We start from the raw sequence: 27,239 nt of genomic DNA, 5'->3' as shown, positions 1-27,239 counted from the left end.
TTTTTACACTTCCAGATAACAAAGAACTTAATGTCAGTGACATGAGAGATACCGAATGCTACCTGGGCTAAAGAACTGGCCCAAAGCATCTGAGCTAGTGATCAGTGCTGGAGTTCAGAACAAGTCACCCCAAGATGTGTCTCTGTGGTACGGGGGATGTTTTGAGTTAAAGACAGCTTGAACTTCAGGCTCATGAACTTCTGCCCTTCCATTGACTACCTAGAATAACTTGAATTAGGGGCCTTGTACATACATGATAAAATGTTATCAGAGATCACCTCTTTGACCTTTCTATAGGGCAAGACAAACTGCTCTTTACTAAATAACTGCTCTCCCTGCAATGACCCTTTGAAGCCCCCAAGGCACCTTACCTCTCCCTAGCTCTGAATGTCTTGCATATACCCATGTTCCATTTCAGTCTCTGAACGTCCCCTGCATGTTGTGTCTCTGACTCTCGTGTATGCGAGGTTCCCATCTATATGTATGTATAAACTTGGTTATTTTCTCCAGATAATAGAACTTCTGAAAGAACTTTGAGGGCAGATGAAAGTTTCTTCTGCCCCACATCAGAAAAGTGCAGCAAATCCTGTTCAACAGGGTTTCTGGCCCATTAAGATTTTATTCTACCCTTCTTTGCCCAAAACAAAACTTCTCCATCAAAATCAAGGTGGCAGCAACAATTTTGCTTAACCCACACTTATCCACCCTGAATTTAAACAACCAGTACACTAACTTTCATTGCTACAATTCTCAGAATACTTACTTATCTCTGAAACTAAGCTAACTATGTGGCTCAAAAATTAGATATCCACTTTCTAACAGTCTCTCAGTGAAGTAAAATACCTGCTTCAAAAACTATGGGGTGGGGAGACTATCGTGAGGTGGAAGAAGGACTGCTAATGGGTTTTTGAAGGGGAGGATGATGAAAATGTGACGGTTACACAAACTGTACACTTTAGGTGATTTGTATCATCTGTGAATTATATCTCCTAAAACTGTTGTTAAAAAAAAAAAAAACAGCTATGAAGCCTAAGTCATCTAGATACTTTATCACATGCTGGAGTAAATTGGAAACTCATTTTTTAAAAGGATACACTTGAGCTTCTTGTAGACCTATATACCCTATACCTATAGGGAGGATGGCCATTCAGGTTCATTAATTTTTACTAAAGGATTTCAACCCTAACCTATAATCCCAGTAAGCAACACAGAATAAAACATTCGCTATGACCTTCAACTGTCGGTGAACTTCTATTAAAACCTCTCGACAGGAATTGGAGGGATGCTAGAACTGAAAACCTGAGTGAATGGCTTCTCTGCCTTCTCAGACCCACCAGACCGACAGACTGGTTGCATCGGTTTTGTTGTGATGTTAAATGTATACAAAGCCACGCATTCTTCTGTGTTCTCGTTCGATGGTTCTGCTGCTTGGGCGAAAAAAGTGAAGTACGTAAATTTAAAAAAGAAAATCTCTTGACAGACAAATAGAGTGTTTGAAGATCAAGTCTACCTATCCCATTAGAAAATCTAGATTTATCCTTAAAGAAGCCCCAAGCCATTAAACAACAGCATGTGTGACTATAGGGTCTTAGCTAACAAAAAGTATTTTTCACAAATAGAGTAAGAAAAAGTACAATTACAACGAGCAGTTCTAGAAAATGCACCACTGCATGCACTATCAGATGAATTCACAGGATGCTTTCCCACTGCCTTGGTTCACTCTCCTCTACATCCTTCTGTGACACAAGACATTTCCCTCAGAAGTAAATGTCAGGAAAAGCTTCTCTTTCCCAGGAGCTGGTATGTTTCCCCCCTTTATCTGCACTGAATTGTACGTGATGACCTCCAAGATGCAATTCAATTTGCATAGGGACCTATGGTCAGTCCTTGTCCTTTCTAACTTGCTCCCCCACGGTAACTCAACTATCAGTTGTATTTTATTTTCCATTTTTAACACTTATGTTTGCCTCAACTGCTTCATGGATAGCAATAAAATATATATTAATAGACTAGATAAGAAATAGATTTTGGGTCTAAGTGTATTTTAACATCGCCTCGGTGCAAAAGAATGTGTTTCCTAAAGAGCTTTTGCTGAATGCCCAAGTCCTGGAACAAAGATGACCAATAAATGCTTGTTACTATGAATCCACTTTTTTTCTGAAAGTGGGATGAGCTTTTATATGTCTATTACTAGGCAAGAAAATAAAACTAAGCAACATTACATGTATTTTCTTTAACTGTAAGATTTGCAGTTTAACTTTTTTGGCCTTCTATTTTCCTCTTTTGTTCTAACGTCTTCGGTATTATTTTTAATCAGCATTGTAAGAAGCTGGTTAACTCTGATGCTAATCATCAAACTATCCACAGAGAAATTATACGAGAGCTCAGCAACTCTTTAGCTAACTATCCAAAGCTGTGGACAAACCTTATGTCCTGGAGATAAGAAGATAGAATATATTGGTTAATCCCTTTTAAGGTACTAATAGTAACAAACGTTTCCCCCACCTTCCAGTGACTCTCATGCTCAATAAGTTTTTAACTATCCAATATCGACCCTGGTTCCACACGTTTGGAGAAAGGCAAGAGTTTTACCAACTGGCCCTTAACACACACTACCACACACGGAATCAGTTGTATCAATGCATCCTTTTCTGAAAAAGCAGTCTGAATTCTCAGTTTGTATTTCATGTTCACTTTCAAATGAACTTGGGAGGAACTAATTAAAACCTAGTCATCTAAAACGAACAGTTTTCTATTTTCTACCAAATGTACACTCGATACCCACCGATCTTTCAAGACACACACATCCCAGAAGGCTGTCACCATTTACTCACTCAGAGATTCGAAGACTCCAATGTCAGGGTCCGTGAGCTCCGAGGCTGAGGACTAACAATCGTTTATGTAAACGCTGAGATGAGCCCGCCAGACCTTCCGAACAGACTCTAAGGAAGCAGATTCTGCTTCACACCGACATGAAGTATTTGTACTGTGTTTTCTAAATCGTGCAGCTTTACCAAAATCTCCTTGGCTCCTTTCCACACTGCCTCCTTCCTGCGTCTCCCCAGCCTGTCTAATGGCCCGGGACTCCCTCTCCCGTCCAGCGCGCTCGGGACTCGGTCTGTAACTCCTGTCTCAGGACCGAGCCCGCGAGCGCGGCAAAGCCCGGCCCCAGGCGACCTTCCCGGCCGAAACGCGCAGCCCCGCGGGCAGTCCCCCACCGCGCCCGCGCGCTCCCCACGGGCGCGGCACTCACGCGCGCGGCGAACAGCGTGGGAAGCCGGGGTCCGTGGTTGTGGTCACGGTCACTGTCAGGGCTGGCAAGCGTTAACCAGGAGAGCCGGGCGGCGAGGAGGCGAACGCCGAGTCGTGCGAACTCAGGCTTCACATCGCACGCCTCTGGCAGGGGCCGGGGAGAAGGCGGGGCGGCGGCCCCTCCCTCACGCCCCGGCTCTCTTGGGGACAGAGCAGGGAAGAAGGCGTGGCGCTGGCTGCCTGGCTGCTATACATGCCAGGACGGGCCGTGTCCGCTGTAGTGTACTGACTGAGTTCCGTAAGGCTAGTCAGGAAAACTGAGACCACTATACCGGAGTATGGAGGACAACCCCAAACTCCTTTCTCCAAGGCTCTGCTGAAAAGGACAGTTGGCGATTAGCCCTGGGAATCCCAGGGCTCTTCCCCAGCTGAGCAATAACTTCTCTTGCCTGGATGGATTGGGTCACTGCCAGTAGCGTGCGCCCCTAAGAACCAGGGATGCTGAGGGCCTTGGCTTTTTTCAGTTTCTTTTATTTTTAATTTATTTTTTATTTTTTATGCGAGGCAACCGTTGGTTGACCTCGCAGATTGTCAGTTTACAATCCTTTATTTTTTAGGCCCACAGCACCTGGTCTTTCTAGTTGGTCTCCCATCCAAGTACTAACCAGGCCCCACCCTGCTGAGCTTCCAAGATCAGATGGGATCTGGCTTGTTCAGGGTGCCATGGATGTAGACTTTTCAGTTTTGTCCCTTGCTCACCTAGACAAGTAGGAGGTCACTGTTGAATGAGCTCTGAGAAATTAGGTTTTTGAGGCCAAGAGCTAATAAAATCAGGAACTAAATCTCCTGGGGGGGGGGCAGTGAGGAGAGCAAAATTTTTTAATAAAAATATAACTGAGAATAGTTTAAAGGTATTTTTTGCACTCCTGTAATAAACACTTCTTTCGAAGACACTGATCACGTGGAAAAGCTGGAAAGTAATTGTACAGATTCAGGAAAAGGGTTAGTTACCAGGTTTTATGAGTATGTATGGCTGTGCCAAAATTCATCTGTTGCATACACTTTCAGAAATTAGTACTTGTATCTAGTTTCCGGTTTGCTTTTACAAACAAAAATAATATCCATTAAGCTGTTAAAAGCAGCACTAGGAATTAGTGTTAACTCTCACACCATTGCAAGAAAGTTTTAGCCACGAGCCTGAATGAGAAAATGGATTACGCACGATTTTTTAAAAATATTAAAAATACCATAGTGTATACTTTTAAATGACTTAAGAGTATACATCTATGATGGGCCCAAACACTTGGGTGAAATTGGTTTTTTTGCATTAAACTTCTGAGTCAATTTAAAGACTCTTATACAAATACATTTGTCATTTTAAGCCAAGTTTGGGAAAAATTCTTGAGAGATGGCCCTTAATAACTTGGCAAAATTGAAAAATGCCTTCTAAAAAATAAAACTGTATTGATATTAGTAAAGATGAAAAACTTTCCAGCTAACTCTGAAGGCAATTCCAAGAGGGGAACTTATAAAAATGAGAAAACACCATGGAATTGAATAAAAGAACATAAAAAAGTAGTAAGTTGAATATAGCATTCTGCAATTATGTGAAATAAAATAAACCAAAATCTCATACATAGAAAATAGATTGGCATACAAGAAAATGGTCATTTTCTGGGTAGTCATATTATGGTTCTTTTTTCCCCTTCTCCTTTAGAGTAATTTTCTTAATTTATTGTGATATAATGCAGATATACATTTTTATATTGAAAAATAAATTTTGTTTAAAAACAATATAAATTGGTGAAATGTCAGTATTTGTTTTTAGTCAGTAAAAAGTACATATAAAGACACATGATAATACTGAGTAATATCCTCATCCAATATAGGGCTAAAACCACTAAAAGAAACAACAAAATACTTTCTGCCTTGTTTTTAGTCTAATTTTAAAAATATTTTAGATTGTGATTTTTTTATATCGATATTTTCATGTATTTGCTAGCTAAAGCTGTATTAGATCCTAACCTCACCCTAATAATTTCCCAAGCTGATCACTGCTATCATATTCTGTTTGACAAATTCAGATAAAGTCATTGTTATATAAATGTTTTGTATTATAAAGAAATGAGTCATTTAAATTTATAAGTTAGTATTTTACTTTGGGGTAATTATTTTCAAGTGTCCTATTTTCTCTTTTAGTGTTTTGGTACTTAAGGTTACAGAATATTATGGAGGGAGGAACCTAAGGATTTTACAGATGAGTCACCTAGTCCAAAGGTGAACAATTTATACAAGATCAAAAGTCAAAAGAAAAAACAGCTTTTCTCCAACCAGCGGCTGCTGCCCTCCACCTCATGACACCGCTGTTATGTTACCTGAAAAGAGTAACTGCCCAGTGTTTATAGAGACCGGTATTGGAACTCTCACTAAATGTGTTCTCAATCTGGCACTTTTTCTTTTCCATTTAACTAAGCTTTTTTCTCTCTTATTACATATCAATAAGAAGAAAATAAAAATCGCCTAAACGTATAAGCCACATGCCATCTGTTTTAAGATTTTTTCCATATTTTCTTAAAAAAAAAAAAAAGTGGGTTTATATACATAGCACAGGGACGAAGGGCATCATCTCTGGAGTCCAAGAGCCTTTGTCTGAATCCTGGCTCTCCCAAACCCTGAAGATTTGAACTTGAACTAATTACTTAGTCTTTTAGAGGGGTTATTACTGGACAGGGGAAACAATCTCTCAAATTAGTTATAGAAAATAAATGAGATAATGTGTGTGTAAAGCACTGAAAAGAGTCATTATCACTAATTAGCACTCAATAAACAGTAGCTATTATTTGTAAACTCCTCTATTGCAAACATGGTTCCCTATCATTCAACAACTTTTTACAGCTTTATACTTAATGGCTACATTGTATTAAATTGTTTATTATGTGCCAGAATTAATTTCACCAATCTTTCTATTTTTCTGAAAAGGTCCTTTTAGCTATGTCATTTCACATAACCATATAAGTTTCAGAAAGGAAATTGCTGGGGTGAAAGGTAAGGCCTATTGAAAAATTTTAATACATATAGACAATTTTCCCATGCAAACTCTGTGCCAAATTCGGTCTCCCAACAATTTCAAAAGTTGCTTGTTCTTCTAAACTCTCACAAATCCTGAATAAAATGATAAGTTTTGTTTCTAATTTAGTAGATGACAAATGGCATATCAGTGTTTTAATTTATATTTCCTTGACTTAAGGAGTGACAGTAAACTTTTTAAAAATGTTTCGTGATCATTGGTGGCTTATTTGTAAATTTTCTATGTAGGCTTTTTTCTCATTTCATTCTTTTAATTGTTTAGTAGCAGAACAAGTAAACAGAAAAGTCTGGATCTCTGATAATTTGCTGGACTATCTCCAAGTGCTTAAAGTCACTATCATGTTGTATGTGCCTTGCAAACACACCAGAGAATTATCGAATTAGACTTTCTTCACAATTCTAATTGAAAGTTTGGGGGCCATCTTGAGTCCCCACCTTTAGCACATTCATTGGCGATCTTAGATGGCCACTGGCAGAGGTGAGGTGTCTCACCGCTATGTTTTTGCAGGTAGTGTACATGGACATAAATAGACAAATAGGGAAGATGCCCTCCAGTGAAGGGAGGAGACACACTCATTCATGAAATCACTTGAACCTCACTTTTGAAAACTTCGAAAATAACTGGGAAATTTTTTTAGAAGCAGAGATGGAAGTAATAATATTCCTTTCTAGTAATCATGCCAGTGAGGGGCTTTTTTTGTACCAGTGCTTGAAGGACTGTCTGCAAAAGACACAGGCAAAGGATACACATTCATTGATTGTTGATAAAGGATATGGCTTATTATACAGAATGGCAACCAAAGCAGTCTTCTCATTAAAGGAAGACACTTCCTGGGCCTGTAACTCCACAAATCAGGTGTACCATATCAAAGCTGCCATGTGGACCTATGAGAGGCTCTCTTCATTTCTCTAAGAGGCTTTTTAATATGCTCTGTTAAATTAAAATATATATATATTAACTCCCACAGCTGAAAGTCATTTTGTGAGTTAGATTTTACCAAGCCAAAAAATGCTAGCCAAGATCTGTCTCACAGCATGGATTCTAACCACCAGCAGCATGGTTAGGTAGAAAAGACAGCATACTCATTGCCCCAGAGTTTTCCAAGCATTTTTATATATCAGGGAGTGGGAAGATGGAAGAAAGGGGTGTCTGAAGGAATTTATAAGAACTATAGAGCAGGGATGGGAAAAGGTGAGGCAGGGCCAGCCCTGAGATAGACACAGAGACCCATAAACAAATGTCCACTCCTGTAGATTGGCTGTGGGCAGCAGCCCAGGAAACCCACCAGTGGAGGCTCCTGGAGTTAGATGATGCCTGGCTGAAATAACCTGAGGAAATAGTCCCCTGGAAATTAATCCAAAGTCCCTACAGGCAAAACAGGAATGCGAGCAGTCTCTTGTCAGAGCTGGTCAGCAGCCATTCACAAAGACTAACAGTTCTGTCTCTCTCTCACTCTTCAGCAACTGTAATTTTCTCCTTGTCATTTTCCTCTTTTCATCCACATCCTTCACAGAAAGCATTGCCAATGAATGTCTGCAAGATTTTAATTATGCTTAAATTGTCCTTCATGTTCAAGGCATTGCCCCACATTGCTAGCAAAGATTATTCCTAAGAGGTCTTGCCCACAGACAAAGGAAGTCCAAGGGTTATGTTGGTGATGTCTTAGGCTAGCCATAGGCAACAAGAGGGAGAGTGAGAGAGAGAATTGCCACATCAACTACTGACAAAGTTTATAATTTCTTTGAAGAGTAACTTCTGGAAAGGTAGAGGTGGCTAGTTTAATCTGTCGAGCATGCATATGTTAGTTGGGGTGTGATTTATAAATTTATGTAAGTGAGAGAAGCAACAAGTATAACATTTACAAATTATGATAACCAAAAGAAGACAAAGTAGAATTATTGAATCAACTTGTGATATTTTTCTAAATAATAAGCTAATCTGGCAACCAACTAACAAAGCCACTGAGCAGATTAAATCCCAGTTCCTTGGTAGAGACTTGTTTCATCCAAGTTGCTTCTTTTCTAATATTTTATAACTAAGTTTTTACTTCCTCAGCTTATACATATACAACGAGATGTACTAATTAGCACGCATAAGCCTCCTTGCCCTGCTAACATGTAGTCTAGAGCAATTCTGTTATCTGATACAACTTTGGCTAAGGAATTGCAATGACCTTTCATTGTGCTGTAATAGAGGCTGCAACATCGCTAGCGATGTCGCTTAATGTAAAAAGGTATTTCTAATCACGTGTTCATGAGATGGAACACCCCATCATAGAATAACACTCTCCCAAAAGAGTAGCCCGTGGCATCTTCTTGGTTTCTAAATAAATAGTAAGAGGGTTTTGGCTAAACAGAATCTCCATCTAAAAAGAATTGTTTGATTCTGGAAAAATAATTTAAGAGAATTCCCCCAGTGTTGGGCTTCCCCTGAACTATATATAGATGGAAGAGTGACTAGATACCCCAAGAGATGTTTTTCCTGAGATCCACGTTCTTAGGCATTTCAGGGCCCACGAGTGGTTTTCTCCTCCACAGAGAAAGATAAACTTGGTGGTATACAAAGAAACTTACTAATATTTTAGTTAATCAGTCACGACTATATTGACCCAAGTGTTACAATAAAAATTAGAACAACTGGGTAGCTCTGGATCTGTGTTAGTGAAGTTATCAGAGCCAGAAAAGTTTTTTTAGTTCATCAACAGTGGTTTTGACATAAATAAGGGGCAATTTACATGAACAGCAGCATAAGGGCAAAAAACATGGCACGGGGTGGCTAGAGTGGGTCAAACAAACACGATAGCTAATGATGTGGGGGTTTTGAGTCATATTGCAAGTATAGTTAGGAGTGGAACTGAAGTTAGAAATAGGCTGTACGCGTGAGTCACTATGACCATGGGTGGTATGAGGCTTAGGGTGGTATATCCAGCATTTTGTTAGATTTGCAGCAGTTGCAAGGAACCGTGAAATTCTGATTGAGGAATTACCTTCCATGCCTGGGTAAGCGTAGCCCTCACAATGAATATATACATGTAAATCCTTATCATCTTTCTAATGACAATAGTGATTTAAAATAAGCAATCTAAAACATGAGAGAGTTGACCAGCTTGGTGTAGCGCTATCAGAATTATCAGTATTTCAAGAATAAGATCACTATGGTAATTATAAATTAAATAAAAGCATTATGCATAATAAAGTTCACAATTTAAGGCCTGGTCTGGACTCGAGTAGAAGCAGTGTACTTGGAGATGTCAATGTCTTCTCTTCCTGGTCGGACTAAGCTTGAGGTCAGAGACAGGTATGCTGAACTGTTAGGTGAATTAGCTTTTTAAAGTGGGAAATATGAATCCAGGAGTCAATTCCCACACCTGGCTGCACAGGGATTTGCGACAAATTCATAGAAAGGACCTTTCCAGCGAGGTTGTAAAGAATTCTTGCAGAGATGTCTTTTGCGATATACAAAGTCTCGAGGAGAATCTCATAAGGTGGAGTCACTCTCTCTGTCACTGTGAAAAGCCTGTTTTACTAAAGAGTGTTTTTTATTAACAGCTTTAATAAATTCTTGACAAAATGTAGGAATTCTCCCTTTTATAAAGAGTCTAGCATTACGAGGGAGAGATGCACGATCCCTGCGTTATATTTCAAAAGGGCAAAGTTTATGTTTCCCAAAGGGAGTGGACTTCAGATTTAAGAGAACTGTTGATAAAGCTTTTGGCCAAGGAACTTTCAAGATTTCCATAAACGTAGCTAACTGAGTTGTAATAAGTGCACTTGTTCTTTCCACTAAGCCAGAGGATCGAGGGTGGTTGGCACAATGAAAATGTTGTATTGGCCAAATAGCGCACACCTGCTGGACAACTTGTCTGGCAAAATGAGGTCCTCTGTCACTATGTGGAGCAGAAGGTCCCCTAGGCTGCTATCATTTTCTCTATTAACATCTTAGTTACAGAGGTGGCAAACAGGGAAAGCATCGACCCAGTGAAAAGGCATACAAACTATTCTTAACACATATGGGTAGCCATGCAAGGAGGTAATTGTAGAACACCCATTTATCATACTTTAAATGGATTTGAAGGTAATTCAAAGGTAGGGCCTTTGCAGGTTTTCCTGGATTCTGTTTTAGACAAGGTAGGGCATCTGATATAGGCTAGAGCAACAGCTGTGGAAAATTGTCAGCCCCACCAATGTTGCTTGGCAAACTCGAACATATTCTTTGTAGACCAGTGGGTTAGTTCATGTGTTGTTTGGAACATCCTTTGTATCACAGAGTCAGGTGATACTGGGAGTCTGTTAGGTCTATACCTGAAGTGGTTTTGGGCCCCTAGAAAACCTCCTTGAGTTTGTCAGCAAACTCTAGCATCATTAGAGGCACTAAATTAAGCCGGATTCACAGATTCTAAAATGTCCTCATCATGCATGCTGTTCTTAAATCATTTTGGATATGAAATGCCAAAGTAAAAATTTCATTTTCAATTGTACCTAATTTTGGGCTTCCCATTTTGTAGCAGCATCACCTAATTGATTCCCTTTAGCACGTTCTTTTTGCAATTGAGAACATCCTTCAACCTTCATAATAGCCACCTCACTGGAGAGTAAAATAACATCTAGTAATTCTAGTATGAAAGAAGTGTTCTTAATTTTGTTCCACTAATAGTAATGAATCCTCTCTGCTTCCAAACATTCCAAAATCATGGGCTATACCACATGCATAATAAGAATCTATGTAAATATTGATTATTGGTCTTTGAGCTTGGATACAGGCCTGTATTAGAGCATACAGTTCAGCTTGTTGGGCTGAAGTACTATGAAGTAAGTCAATAGCCTCAGTGACTTCAAACCTTATGCTATTGCATAATCAGCAGTATATTTTCCATCTTAGTTTCTCAAGTAGGAATTGTCAGTATACCAGGATTCATCAGACTTAGGTGCTGAAGTTTCTTTTAAATCTTTCCTAGGAAGCAAAAGAGTGACAGTCAGCAATATGCGGTCACTGAATTCTGTGAGCAGCAAGGTTGCTGGATGGAGTGTACGGCGTCTCGTTAGGGTGATATGGATGCCAAAAGGAGAGTTGTCTCATGCAAAGTTATCCTGCTGGCAGACAGGTGCCGCGTAGGATGTGAGATGCGCAAGGCTTCGACTGCATGGGGAGCATAAATGATTCGGGGAGTTCCTGCAACTGTGTCTTCAGTAGCTTTCTCTAAAAGGACAGTAGCAGGGACTGCTGGCAGGCAAGGAGGCATTCCCCGTGCTATACAGTCCAACTGTTGACTATAAGATCCTAAAGGCTGATGAGATCTTCATGCTTCTGCATGAGTACCCCTACTGTAGTGCCACCTTGTTCATGCCCAGACAAAAGCACAGGTCACAGTTTAGATGACCCAGAGCTGGAGGATTGCTCAAGCTATCCTTAAAAGTCCTAAAAGCATGTTGTTGTCCTACTGACCAAATTAATGGTTCTGAGAAGCAGATATGCAACACTTCATACATTGGTGTAGGAATCAAGGGAAAAGTAGGGACCCAATTGCAACAGTACCCTGTCAGTCTACAAAAGCCTCTTAATTGTTTCTTAGGAGTTGGCTTTCGGTATCTTTGTATGCCTGCCAAACGATTACCATCCAGTTTAAGTTCAGAAGGTAGAACATGGCCCGGAAAACAGACTCACTAATGTACTACAGTTACTCTTTAGATACCTATGTCCTTTGTCAGCCAGAGTTCAGAGTAGTTTGTAGCTGTGTCACCTGCAGGACACGAAGAATTAGCACTGCGTAGTGATAAAAAAATAAATAAAATTACAGTAGTCAGAGAGTGAGAGAAAGAGACAGAACGGGTAACCTGTTCATGGCCATGGACCAGCTCCAACAAAAGACTGCTCACATTCCTGTCTATCTGTTGGAATTTCGGGTTAATTTCCAGGTGGCTATTTCCACAGATTATTTTAGCCAGGCACCATCTAACTCCAGGAGCCTCCACTTGTTGTTTACATGTAGGCTTTCGAGACTGCTTCCCACTGCAATCTACAGGAGTGGACATTTATTGATGCGGACTCTGCGCCTATCCCAGGGCTGGCCCTGCCTCACCATCCCCCACACTTGCCCTACAGCTAACGTAAATTCTTTCAGACAACCTCTTTTTTTACCCTTCCCCCTAGTTGATGTATAAAAAAAAAAAAAAAAAAAAAAACACTTGCAAAGCTCTGGGATGGTGGACCTGCTGTCTTTCCTACCTAGCCGTGCTGCTGATGGTTTAGAATTTATGCAGCAATAACTATCTTCTTTCTGTTAACATTTTTGGCTCAATAAAACTTCACTTATAAAAAGACTTTCAACATGGAAGGAAAATTCGTGCTTAACATTTGGCCCCTAACGTGGAACAAGCTTTGGAGAAGCAGAGAATGATGCTGCCCTCTTGGTCTGAGTATGACATCCGCAGAACCCCATGAGGCTTGGTAGACTCTGAGTGCCACTCACTTTCTGCCCCTCCAAAGCTTTGCATCTTGGGAACCCACACCTGGTAGTAGAAGCCAGTTTTCTTGGTCCAGGGCAGGGTGTTCCTTTAGAATAAAGTGTCCATCTGTGGCAACCCAGAAAATGAGGAGGGATTGTTCCCTTGTGTCAGTAGCGAATGGGTACCACATCAATATAGCGAATGTTAAAGAGAGAATCACTCTTCCTTCATCGGATTAAGGATTATTTAAAGGGACACCCTCAATCTTAAATGTGCTTGTATTTTTTTTTTTCTGTTGTCTGACATAACTGAACTCATAGCGGCATCTGGTGGTCATTTCATGTAATTAGTTTGGGGTTTTGCACCAGACCAACGCTGTATACTACTGGCTTTGGAAATTAAATGAGGATCAGCTTCCCACTCCAAACATAAGCGAGTAGGCAGAGACCCACTGGAGAGAGGCATGCAGGAATCAGCATTCTACTGACCAGAAACAACTTCTCAGCGTTGATTGGTTGAAAGCAGTTTAAATTATAGGAAATCGAAACTGTAACGTTTCTCCGGCCCCTCCCAGAAAACACCGTGTTGTTGCTGTGAGAGAACATAAAGCTGATTCGTGCATTTAAAAAAAATCTAAATGGGTTGACCTTACTAAAAATGACAAGTTAGAAATGATTAGATCCTTCGTCTTTCTTCTAAATTTAGACTGATGGAGATAATATTTGTGAAGTTGGCTTCTTGGGCCTAGTGACCATTAGGTTTTCTTTACTGAATCTTTCCTCCAAGAGAAGGTCATTTTTTTTCTGTGTCTGTGTCTCTTTTGTTGTTTCTCATAAGAGGAAAATGTCACAGGGATAGAACACAGGCATAGACTCCCTGTAAGCGTGTTCTTCAACCTCGGCTTGTAGGCTGAGGAGTTAAGCTGGTCTCTCCAGACTGGCATCTGTTCAGAGAAACTTTGCTGTGGGTCGCTGTAAAAAACCAGATGATGTTTGTCCTTCTGTCTTGGCTATGTCCTAAGACCTGGCTTTGTGACCAGAAAAAAACTATTTTCTCTGCTCTTCCCCTTCTGGAAGGTGCGCTACAATGGTGGTGCATCTGGTGGTCGGTTGACTAGACTGGGGTTCCGCGTGTCTCTTTGTCTGGCTATGCCAGCTCTCAGAGAGTTTGTCATAAAAGTCCTCAGCCTATAAGGCGCCTTTTTCATCTAAATCTTTGTTACTTTTTAGTGCTGGAAATGTCCCATTCCAATAGCACTGGCCAGTGCCACACATTAGCAGGTTTGTGGCTGGAGGTGTCTCACATTTTGTGGGAGGCCAGAGACAACATATGTCCTACACCATCCTGGCTGCCTGTGTAATGAGGTCTGTGCTCTCTCTCTCTCTCTCTGACTTTCCCTGGCAATGATGCTTTGGATCTGTGGGGGCTACATCCTTTGCTTTCTTTGTGGAAAACTTTTGCATCCTTGGTTAAACTGTAAAAAGGCTTTTTGGTTTGAGTGGCTATAAATTCTACCATCAATGGTCAGACACTGGATCCTTTGAATTGGAAAAACTTCTAAATAGAAATTTTTTTAGAGAGCTCTCGAACTGATATCACAACTAGCCATTAAGATTCTCTTAATAAGATAGAAAGATGAAATTAGAACAAAAATCGAAATCCACGCAGACCCCTTCCTATTTACCTGCAGATAGTGTAAAAAATTAGGTAATTGGAAGTACAAATGCCCAGCACTTAGGAAGAAAAAAAAATTAGACATAAAAAATATATCATTTTAAACCTTTTAAATTTACTATTTCTGTTCCTTGGGTCTCACCGATTCTAATACAAACATTAAGTTAATTAACAAGAGAATTAAAAAAACAGAAGGCGAAACCCAGAGATTTCCCAACCAAGTGGAAATTTTAAAAATATTATTGTGATATAAGGTTATGAAAATTACATATTTGAACAGGATTTAATGAATTTAATGAGTGGTCAAAAATTTGGCCAAATTTGGGCAGTGTCATCAGGTCTTCCTGCCAAGTAATCAGAAGTGCAAACCGAGCCCACCACTGCCTGAGGCTGGGAAACCAAAGGGAAAAAATTGGGTAAGGGGCACTTTTAAAACACAGGTGGCTGAAGTCTCCCATGCTTGACCCCAGCCCTAGCCCTTTCTCCAGTGCCCTTAAAAATCGTCAAGGGCAAATGAAAAAGCATGTCTTCTCTACAATCATCAGTAATTCTCTTTCTGTTTTGATCTCTTGGTGATCTGTTTTCGTTTGTATGTTGTATAGTGTTTGTTATTTTATTTTTTACCTCTGGAAAATATCATTAATTTTAATATTTAATTGGCATATAAGATTTAAAAATATCATAAAAATAACCCATTATTTTCAGTATCAATTGATCTAGAAAACTATTTAATATTAAAGCTAGTTTAAGTTTTGTTTGAATAGACATGTCTTTTTGAGTTATCAAGTTTAAATACAATATTTTGTTCTACCTGACTAAAGCAAAAGCCTTCTTTAAGAAGGAGATAATAAAACAGAGACTGTTGAAAACTGAAGAAAGCCTGGACTACCTCAAAGGAAGTAGTTAAAGCCCAGGCCCACGTCAGGACCTTCCAATTGGTGACCATATCCAGTCTGAAAACCTAAAGCCACAGACATCCAGCCTGGCCCAGGCTACCCGAAACTCTGTGGACCCCTTAGTCTACAGAACCAAGCTGTCATCCCCTAGGAGGAGGAAGAATGGAGGACTCGGAGAACGGCTCCAAGACTGTCCTCCCTTTAATGCATCTACAATAGAAATAAGGCTGATGTCACAAACCCTGTGTCATCATAACAGTATATTCAGCACAACCTATTCCCACATAAACGATTTTTCTTTTAGCTAATCATTGAAAGGTGATCATACCTGACAGTATGAAGTTTTTCCCCGGATAAGAACTCATACTTTAGGCATAAAAATACCTGGCACAAGGCCTGAACTGTTTTGTAAGGAACTCGATGGGAAAGCCTGGAAGCGCAGCCAAGAATTATTCCTATTTCCTGGAAGTAGAGTGGGGACCTTTGCCCACAGAATCTAGTGTAACTTTACTTAACATATGTTTTGGTAGAGGACTTGGCACATGGTCACAAGACTTTCTTGGTAGGGAAAAAAAGGTCAATGAAAGTCCATGTCCTAAGACCCAGTCCTCTGCTGGATCAAGAGTAAGTGTGTGGACGCTTGAAAACACAGCACTCTAATTTACAAGGTGCACTTGAGTGCAAAACATTTTAAAGACCGAAGCTTGATTCATTGTAAGAGGTAAGGTGAACTCCTACAGCCACAGCAAGACTAGTTGCCTGATAGACACCAGATTCCTGCTGGGTTCTTGATTACCACCTGAGTGCTGCTAGGTGTTTTCTCAAACTCCATGTAATTCCCTGGGGGTTTGTACGTGATTTTCAGGTGACATACACTTTATTGCTCTTCCCCTATCCTCAAACAAGTGTTTTCAAAACACAGATCATAAATTCTTATTCTCAATATGGCAGCATTGAGTCATTGGCCCTTAAGCAATTACTTCTCCACAGTAGTGGCCTAACATCCCCCTACAAGAATAGTGCAGGTCTCCCACTGGAACCGTTAGTGGTTATGTTCACAACAACTCAACATTTCTGCTACAAAACAGCGTCATGGCGCTTAGAGTTTCCACTGCTCTAAAGTAGCTTCGACATTCAGACTCAGCTTCCAAATTTTAACGTGTTTAACGTACAACCACTTTTCCCATTGTCTACAAGCAGCTTGCCTGATCACGGACGAAACCTCATGGCAGTTACCTGATGACAAGAATTTTTAGTCTGTGATTTGCTATAGAGAAATTCTTAAGCAGCCATTCTTTTTGCAATGAAAGTGTATCCTCACAATGGCTCAGCATTTTCCTACAATACAGCAAAATGACAGCTACTGCTTCAACCGCTATCCTGTCCCTTCTTCACGGCACACTCAACTTCCAATTATCAAGGCAGCCAATGTGCAAAAACTACCACCACTGTCATAAAGCACGTTTCAAGACAAACAGTCAAAACGAGAGGTGAAGTAAAGTTCATTGACTGCCCGCATATACAGTTGACATCAGATTAGATTTATAATGGGGATACGACATTTAGTTGGAGGACAGATAAGAGGCTGCTCCACGTAGACCTATGACTTCTCAGTGTTGATGTGAATTTTCTCAAGTGCTTTGCGCTCACCATTAAAAGGGAGCACTGCATCATCCCTATCTGTCACAAGATCTCCTTATGCTTCATACAGTCCAGGCTCTTGATGGGCACCATCTTCCCAAGGGCAGTCACGTGAAACATTAGTGACTTTCTCTGGCCTATACTTTCAAATTTAACACTGTCAAATTTTGAACAGACTAGTCTAAGGATATACTCACATTACCAAACTCTTACACCCTGTGACAGAAACTATTGTGCAGTGTATGACACACAGATCAAGCCTTGGGCTAATACAGAAAAGAAAGGAGACCACTACTCGGGTAAAATACAGTCCTCCCTTCAAATAATGTAGGCTGGATCCCAGGGTCATGACACATAGCCAATTTCTTCCTAATACTAATACAACAGAGACCTAGTCTACAGTGAAAAAGCCTATCCTCAATGAAATTTTGTATATTAAAGACCTTAAATTGCTAGGCCAGCCACTCCTCTGAATATATTTCTTAAGGAACTAGAACCTTGGCTCCAAGCCTGGACATGCTATTAGTAGCGACAGTGGTGAGTCAGCTTGTTGGTTCATTTCTTCACCTATTCCAAAAAGTGGTGCTGAGATCTCGAGTCACGGCATTTCTTTTGTCTTTTCCTATTAGACATTGAAGTGGTGGCCTCTACTCACAATTCTAAGCTTCACTTTCCTGAAAAAAGGTCGAGTGTAGTCCTAGGCATACAGCAACAAATATGTCTTTACAGAAGGGAAACTAGAATGGAGACTTAGGCCTCTGACATCAAACCTAGAGGGACTCTCCTCACAGGAATTACAGTGTGGGCCTATGCATGGAATTTCGATACCATCCAATTGATAACAGACAAACAAACAAACAAACAAACAAAAAACTACTCACAGTAAACCCAAGGTATCCCCTAATTCTAGATACTCATGTGGAGTGTATGACCCTCAAAAAAACCTTACATCTCAGAATACAAGAAAAATGGAGGCTGCCATTCATACCAGCCAAACTGTCTTCCACTGTTAGGATGTAGTGTGGTGTCACAGGCCCAAGACGTAAAGCCTGTCATTTCATAACAAAAAGGATAAGGGAGCCTGGGATCCAAGGCACTAAGACTGTCCTCTCTGAAAACAAGTAGCTTAGAGAATTTAACCCAAAGGGTAAGCCTGTTCTAAAAGAAGAGAATGTTATCTCAGATATAAGACCTTGTCTCCTCCCTGTATTTCTAATCAGGAGGCAGAGTGCTGACCTTAGTTTTCAGTTCCAATCCTTGGCCCTATTTTCAAGAATTAGAGCTGAGAAACTGGCCCAAAATATCTTCTATCTTTCCCAGACCAAGGCTGAAGGGTTGGCATAAGCACATCTTTCCTCTGTGAACAGATGTCACCTGGAGTCCTAGGCAAAACCTTCTTTATGGAAAAGAAACAAGAAAAAGAGACTATGGAAATACGCACCAAGCGTGGCTTCCTAAAAGGAACTACCTGACAGCCCTAGAGCCACAACATATAGAACATCTAATTGATAACACTTTTGAGACTGAAGACCTAGGCCCATAAACACTCAGCTTGCCCTTTGCCACCAGACACTTGAGGAAATCTTGGCATACAGAACCAACCTGTCTCCTAGGAGGAGAAGAATAGAGGACTCGATGCATAGCTCTAAGACTTTCCTTCCTTTAAAGCAGTTACCGTTGAAAATGGGCCTATGAAACCAACCTTGTGTCATCTTAACAGTCCATTCAGCACAATCTTGTCCCATGTCATCAGTTCTCCTTTTCAAAAATGTCTGAAAGTTGAACATAATTTACAGCACCAAGCCTTTCCCCTGGTAAGAGAAAGTATCGTGGGCACTAAGAAACCAAGCCAAAACCTGAAATGTTTGGTAAGGAACTTGATTGGGGAGTTTGGAAGCATGTCAGGCATTGTTCCTATTTCCAGGAAGTAGTTGAAGACGTGGACCCACAGAATCGATCCTAACTTTACTTAACAAATCCTTAGATGGCGGATTGGGCATGTTGTTACGAGACCTTCTTGGTAGGAAAAAAAAAGTCTATCGTAGACCATGGTCCTAGAACCAGACCTCTGATCAAACTATAATAAGTTGTGTGGATGATGGAAAGCACAACACTTTGCCAGTCTCTTTTAAAATGTAAACTTGAGTGCAAAACGTTTCACACTCTGAAGTCTGTTTCATTCTAAAGATAAAGTAAAAATCTATGCCCACAGGAACAATACCAGTCACCTGGTAGACACCAGATTCTTGTGGGATCTTTCTTGATCCCCACATGATTCCAGTCAAATGTTTACTTGACTTCCGTATGATTCCTTAGTGATTGATATATGATTTTCAGGTGACTTCCACCTTATTCCTCTTCTCCTATCCTCAAACAAGTGCTTTCAAAGTCTGTCTCATATACTCTTATTTTCAATATTTCACAATTGAGGCATTGTCCATTAAGGAATTCCCTCTTGACAGTAGTGACCTAAGGTCCGCAGACAAGAATACAGCAGGAGTCTCACATGAAGCCATTAAGAGTTATGGTCACAGTGACTCAGCATTTTTGCTCTAATACAGCAAAATGGCACCTACACTTTTCACCGCTCTAAAGGACCTTTGTCAAGCAGACTCTGCCTCCAAATATCAATGCAGTTAATGTTCGACAGCTGCTCCCATTGCGTTCAAGCAGGTTGCCTGACCACAGAGGAAACCTAAAACCAGTTAACTAACCATTGTCTGTTAGCCGACGCCGCTGTCCTGAAGCATATCTTGTCTTACAGACATGATCTTCATTTCCAGGGACGTTACAGGGCTATGTTATACAGGTATTATCATTTTCTCAGCGCTTACGTGAATTTTACCAAGGAGTGTAGATCGGTCAAGTGAATTCCACAGCATGAACCGAATAGCACATCATCTCCCTCTGATGCCCTCTGTGCTGTCTCTTGACGGTCACCTGAATGCTGGGAAAAGCCTTGTGAGCATCACGAGATTCCTTAATTCTTGTGATGAGATTTCCAGCTGATTCCCACCTCATTTTCCTCTGCTAGGCTAAAATAAGCCTGTTCAGAATATGTTGAAGGAATACCATCAATGGTAATATCTCTTTGTTCTTTTCATTGTGGTTAAGACAGAACCTCTGAAAATTTGTATTCTGAGGTGTTCTGTAGAGAAATTCTGAAATAGCGTTCTTTCCGTCGTGAAGAAGTTTCCTCACAGTGACTCAGCATTTCTCCTACCATACAGGAAAACTGCTGCTGTTGTTTCCACTGCTATTTAGTCGCTCTTCAAAACACACTCAGGCTCCATTACCAAAGTCGCTGATGTGAGATTGCTGCCTCCACGAACATGAGGCAGTTTTCCTGACAAAATGACAAAACTACAGACTGCCCGCATATACCTTTGACCACAAGTTAAATTTGTAATATAAACATGACATTTGATTGGAGATCAGTACGGAATTTGTCTCAGCCACCTTCCGCTCCACACATATTAATAATTTTTCGGTGCTGATGTGAATATTCTCGGTGATATACACTCGTCACTACAAAGGGAGCGTTACATCACCTTTTCTTGTGAGGATGCGGACTGGTGATACAGGCCCAAGGTACAAGGCCCGTCTTTCCTAATAAAAAAGTAGAAGGGAGATGGGGACATAAGGCACTAAGCCTGTCTTCTCTTATAACTAGTAGATAGGAGGACTTAACCTACAGGGCAAACCAGTCTCATATAATTTGAGTCTTATCTCAAAACCTAGGATGTTGTTTCCTACCTGCATTATTTATTAGGAACCAGCGTGCTGACCTTGGTCTGCAATTCCAATTCCTTACTCCTATTCCAGGAAATGTATATGAGAAATTAGCCCAGAGCATTTCTTCCGATTTTGTCTGACATAGACCGAAAGGGTGGTGTAAACCCCAGTTCCAAGCCTGTTCTCTGTGAACAAATGTTGCCTGGCTTTACAAAAATAAGTTCATGTTATCTATGTTACAAGATTTGTCAAGAAAAAAACTTGGATAGTAATTGACTTTAAAATCTCACAGATTTTTTAAGAGCTAATAAATTAAATAGATATAAATAAAAAGTTTTAGATAAATTTGTGTAATAATTATGTTTTATGATATATACATATATGCATACATACATACATATACATATTTAAACATAGTACATTTAAACATAGTTTCCCAAAATCTTTTGGTAACTTGAAAATAAAGAGTTTTACTAAGTTAAGTGAAATGACAAAAATTATTAAATATCAAAACTAAGTTTACCTACTATTGACTTTTTATTATAAAGAAATTGATAAATTTGAATCTGTTAATGAATATGTCTTGTACTTTATTTTTAAAAAGTTTCCAAAAAATTGCGAATGTTTGCCAATGAAAGAGACTATGTTTCCTAAGATGGTGAAAAATTCATAAATTTGCCAATCTAGAGAATACTAGGTGCTTACTTTTTGATTATTACTAGAAATTAAGGGTTCTAAGTATTAAGAATTCTAATTAGGATGGAATAAAGTGTTACAAGGTACAAAGCATGTGTGCCTAATGCCTCAAAGGTCCAACATTCAAAATGTCAGAGCTTTGAGAAAGGAAAGGTTTATTTTTCAAGAAGGTGCAGACTGAGAAGATGAAAGCTCTGAATGGTTCCTCAAATCCATCTCAAGAGGGCCTCAAGTTCAAGTGTCTTTTATGTCAAGAAAAGGGAGGAGGGGCAAGGCAAGAGGTGGTTGAGATCTCTAGACAGGCTGGTGCTGACAGGTATCCATGGAAGAGCGAGAAGTGTCCAAATTCCTTTGTTCCCCATTGGTCCATTGATCCCCACTGATCTGAGTCTAGTCCTGAAGTTCCTGTAAATATTTCATAAACAGTTTTACATATATTTTCTCACCTCCTTAGGAAAGACTCCTTTTGAAAAAAAGTTATTTTTGCTAAGTACTCAAGCCTCAAGCAGAATTTCTGTACAGCAGGAGCATATCTATAGCAGGAGCTATTAGCCTGAAGGCCATGGGAGAAAAGTAGGTTAGAGTTCATGAGTAGGAGAGAGGGAAAGATAGAAATTAGATAGATAGATAGATACATACATACATACATACATACATACATACATACATACAGACAAAAGAGAGAATGTCACTGTTAAAAAAGTATGGTTTTGTAATAAAAGAATAACATAAGAAGATACATTTTGAGATAATTAAATAAAGTTGTCCTCAAATATATGAAAAGATGCTCAACACCACAAGCGATTAGGGTAATGCAAATCAAAACCACAATGAGATGCCATCTCATACCTGCTAGAATAGCTATAATCGACAGGAGAAATAATAACAATTGTTGGAGAGGATACAGAGAAAAAGGAACCCTCATACACTGCTGATGGGACTGCAAATTGATACAGACACTATGGATAACAGTATGGAGTTTCCTCAAAAAACTAAGAATTGATCTACCAATGATCCAGCAATCCCTCTACTGGGTATTTGCCCTAAAGACTTGAAAACCCATTACCAAAAAGATATTTGCATACCGATGTTCACAGCACCATTATTCATAGTGGCCAAGACATGGAAGCAACTGAAGTGTCCTACGATAGATGATTGGCTAAAGAAGCTGTGGTACATATATACAATGGAATGTTACTCAGCCATAAGAAGAGATGAAATACTGCCATTTGCAACAATCTGGATGGACCTCGGTATAATCATGCTAAACAAAATAAGCCGGACAGAAAAAGTTGAAAATTACATGATATCACTTATATGTGGGATATTAACCTAAAAGCAACAAATGAGCAGGACAAACCAACAGAGACTCATGGACATGGACTGTAGGCTAGTGGTTACTAGTGGGGTGGGGGAGGAGGAGAGAGGTAGACAGGGTAAAGGGGGTGAAATATAAGGGCTGGGGGGAGGGTGAAGTGGGTAAAGGGGATCAAATATATGTTAGCTGAAGAAAATGGACATTGGGTGGTAAACACACAATATACAGATGTCAAATGATAATATACACCCGAAAATTATATAATTGTATTAATCTTTGTTACTGCAATAAATTTAATTACAAATTTTTAAGAGGTATAAAAAATAAAATAAAGTCGTTATTTTACTCTGATGCTTTTGCAAATATGTTTCATCTTCAGAAAGACCCATGGAGAGGACTTTAACTTGTTCTAAAATACTAATCTCAGAATAACTTTCAGATCATACCTTTAAACTGCATGAAGATTTATAGAATTCTAAGGAATAACTTTATTCATGGAATACTGGCATGAGTATTGATAAGCAAGAATTGGTTATATGGGACTAAATAAACTAAGAATGATTATAATTTTATAACTTTTTGTTTGAAATTGCTGATTTTTTAAATCATTTGTTTCTCGGAAACTACCAATGACTTAACAATTTGGTCAATTATATCTTTTTGAATGGTATTGAAACATTTATATTTTTCTCCCTACCTGATCTCTCCAGAAATTGAAACTGTTCGTGAGAGCTATTATTTTCATGGGAATAGAGTTATTTGTATAAGTTCAATAAGAATCTGTTCCCTTTACAGGACACAATTGGAAAGTAGTTTTATTGCCAAGGCTTTGACTGGAATGTCATGTTTGAGAGATACATACTTAGACTCAGATGTGACCAGATAGCATTAAAGAATGAAGATTAACTTTGAAAGCCAATAAAAGCTCGCTGGATGTAGCTATGTTTCTTAGCCTTGAGAGGCTATGTAAAGCTCAGTCTGGAGAGTCCTTATGCAAAAGCCCAGCAAAGCAGATTTAAAAGAACCTACATGATCAACTGCTATTCATGTTGTATTTAGAAAATAATCAGGTCGAATTCATCGAAACGAGACATATACAATAAATAAATTAGTCTTAATTTGGCTATCTTTGATAAAAATGAGAATGATTTTTAAAAATTGTGTTTCAATAGAAACTATAATACGCATTTATGAATATTAGGTTCTAGTTCAGTTAATAATCTTGAGGTTTTATTTTCTACCTATAAACTGTACTGGATCCTGAATTTTTCTATTCAGTTCATGCTTAAACAATCTCAATGACTGATGCCATGTAAGCCTGGCAGAGTTTACCTGAGCACTCAATGATGCCACCAGGCATTCAAACTGCAGACCTATAGAATCTATCAGACTCACTGCTTGCCTTCACTCAAGCAAAAGAAGCTTCAAGTCCTACATCAAAAATCTTCTCACTGAACAGCATTACAGACTCAAAGCTGGATTTAAAATTGACTTTAATCATTAACTTCTTTTGTTTGTTTTGTTTTCCTTTATTTCCATAGAAAATATTTTTTATTTAGATGCCTGCCTACAGGAACCTTTTCAGTTGGTTTCCAGCTAGGAAAAGCTTCTTTAATGGACATTTCTATTATTTAAAAAAAATATTAAAAGTTGGTTCAATAATGCTACTTGGCCTTTTATTCATAATTTTTAAATGTTATACCAACTGGTTCTCCTAATTAAATGAGTCCATAAGTCAAACCCCAGCTAACATTACACTTGCTCAACAGATTGAACTATCCTCCTCTACCTTTCCAGAAGTGATTTTTCAAAGAAATTAAAATCCTCATCAGCAGTTGACTAGTAAAACCCTTCTCTCTCTCTCTCTCTCTCTCTCTCTCTCTCTCTCTCTCTCTCTCTCTCTCTCTCTCTCTCTCTCTCTCTCTCTCTCTCTCTCTCTCTCTCTCTCGTTGCCCATAACTGGAATAAGACATCTCATCACCTAAATTAATCCTTGGACCTCCCTTTTCCATGGAATATGATGACCTCCTAGGATAAGCCTTCCTAGCAATATGGGACAATGACCTGAACACAAAAGGGCCACTTAAGCATAATTAAAATCATGCAGATGTTCATTAGCAAGGCTCTCTTCGAAAGATCTGGATGCAACATGGAAGTGAATGACAAGGAGAAAATTCCAAGATGTTCTAATTCTCAGAGGCCAGACAGAGTGAAAGAGATAGAACTGTCAGTCTGTAAATGTCTGCTGGCCAGCTGTCAAAAGATTGTTCACATCCCTGCTTGCCTGTTGAGACTTCGGATCAATTGTCAGGTGGCCACATCCACAGATTATTTTAGCTACCAGGAGCCTCCACTTGTTTACCTGTTGGCTTTCCAGACTGCTGCTCCCCACCAATCTACAGGAGGGGACATTCGTTTGTGCAGACTCAGCGCCTATTGCAGAACTGGCCTCGTTTCCCCTTCCTGCACACTTCTCCTACAGCTAATATAAGTTCTTTCAGACTACCTTTTCTACCACCTTTCCACTACTTGATGTATTAAAAGGCTTAGAAAACTCTGGGATGGCAGACATGATGTCTTTTCCACCTAACCATGCTGCCTATGGCTTAGACTCTGAGCCACAAGATCGGTCTTCTTTTTGGATATCATTTTTGGATCAATAGAACCTTACTTACAAAAAGATTTTCAGCTGTGGGAGTTAAAAATCTTGTGCTTGATAGTACCTTAGGTTCATTTTGCTCAGTGGGGACAAACGGTGAGCTACAAGTCAGTGAGCTAAGAATTATTTTTACATTTCTCAAAAATGGTTTTTACATTTTCAAAAGTTTTTTGTTTTGTTTTGTGTTTGTTTTTCTTTTTCTTCTTTTAAGGCAGACTGCAAAGTATTTATTGTTGAGTCCCTTCACAAAAAAAAAGTTTGTCAAGTCAACTCCTGGTGCAGAAAAAAACCACTGCCCTCTGTCTTGCAACCAGCTCGAGAAAATAAATGTTTAAAAAACAAAACAAAACAAAACAGAAGAAAGAACAAGTAAAAGACCTGCCTTTCAACATAAAGAAAAAGGTCCTCCTTGATTTTAGCAACTTTGAGTCTAAATCTGCATAATATAAGATTCAAAATATTTTGGTAAAAATTCAGAATAGTTTTAGGTTTACATCAAGGCATGGAGAAGTCGAAAAGTAAACAATTCAATATAAAGTCATGTAATCAAAAATTTAAGGTAAAAACATTCGATTTTACAGATGTAAGAAGGAATTCATAGAATGGAAAGACACTAAAAATAAATAAGGGGCATATAAAATTATATAACTTTTTGAAAATATTGATTACATATCGACTATTATATTAGTGGGCCTTTAAAATGGTTTACTCAAACTTTATTTAAAAAAATTCAGAATTCACCAAATAAAACTTTTTTGGATTATTTGTGCGCACACAAGAAATGGGTTGTAATATGAACATTCAATATGAATATTTTTTTTTAACATGGACACCAGTCAAAAATTTTAACACTACAATGACTTGGAAGTGCTCTCAAGCCAAGGAGCTTCTGTAATCCCAATGCTACATCAAAAGAAAACTTCTTTAGACACAGCACAGCAAGAGGTGTCATAAAACACTACCCAGTTCTGCCACAGGGACGTAAAATAAAACAGAAAGCACAGCATTTCTATAAAGTTAGTGCCTTTGGTAGGACCCACAGCGCAAGACAGTGATCCTCAGAGGCTTCAGGGACAATCATAAAGTTATCGCATGTTACCAGCTTGTCACCAAGTGTCTAAAGGATAGGAGCGTGTGCAGAGCTCAGCACCAGCCCCTTCCGCTTACAGCTCGGGCATCAGTAGTGGCTGCCAGGAGACCGACCAGCCGTGGTGAGAGCCCACGCCGCTGGACCATGAGTGCCCTCCGTCCGCGCCACTTCCGACTAGTCTGCTCTGCGCCCAATGAGCAAGCATGGAGTGGCCTAAAGAGGTCTTGTAAATAGGAGTAATGTTGCTTTTCAAATATATGTAGGTAGTTTTGAGGATCATAAAATTCAAATCTAAAGACCATGAAGGATGGCTTCAAAGATGGGAAAACAGATGAGCACATCCGCTTCTCTCTAGCAACTCTCTCTCCAGCCTTCCCACTTTTCCATTCCTTCCTATAGCCTCACTCAGCATGCCAAGGAGCCTTCCATAGCAAGTCTTCCTGCATTCTTCTTTGAAAGCCTCACTAGACCCAATAAGGAGTATAAATAGTACCTGACATTCATTTATACCTGAGTTTTCTTTTACTTGAAACCAAGTAATTTATCCTTTCCATTATAGATACGTTCTTCTGACAGCCAAGAAAAACAAAATTTAAAAGAATATAGACATAGTATGAGATAAATGTCTATAACATTTTTTATGCTTTATAGGATTTAAATGCTTTTAGCTACACTTTAAAAATTTTCTTAACTTAAAAATGTTTAAGATGAAAATTTTGTTTCCTGCCATAATTAAAACAGAATTAT

General features: G+C 39.3%; 1 protein-coding gene and 1 pseudogene across 4 annotated transcripts in view; both read right to left on the bottom strand.

Annotated features, from left to right (window-relative positions):
- The window catches only part of LOC107518949 (broad substrate specificity ATP-binding cassette transporter ABCG2), a 123,707-nt gene that overhangs the window by 50,190 nt on the left and 46,278 nt on the right, over positions 1-27,239 (bottom strand). Inside the window, exon 1 of one of the 4 annotated variants that reach the window (XM_016161103.2) lies at positions 3,254-3,438. The exons of 2 other annotated variants lie outside the window; for them this stretch is intronic. The gene's annotated coding sequence lies outside the window, so the exon portion shown is untranslated. Of the gene's footprint in view, positions 1-2,834; positions 3,196-3,253; positions 3,439-27,239 lie in introns of those variants that run through there. One more of the 4 variants, XM_016161105.2, reaches the window with a different exon arrangement.
- Positions 3,869-3,987, bottom strand: LOC118609161 (annotated as a pseudogene).

This window comes from Rousettus aegyptiacus, unplaced genomic scaffold (genome assembly GCF_014176215.1).
Source record: "Rousettus aegyptiacus isolate mRouAeg1 unplaced genomic scaffold, mRouAeg1.p scaffold_m13_p_10, whole genome shotgun sequence".
NCBI classification, from domain to species: domain Eukaryota; kingdom Metazoa; phylum Chordata; class Mammalia; order Chiroptera; family Pteropodidae; genus Rousettus; species Rousettus aegyptiacus.
Note: the sequence above shows the minus strand (reverse complement) of the source record. Positions and strands in the feature narration are given on the sequence as shown.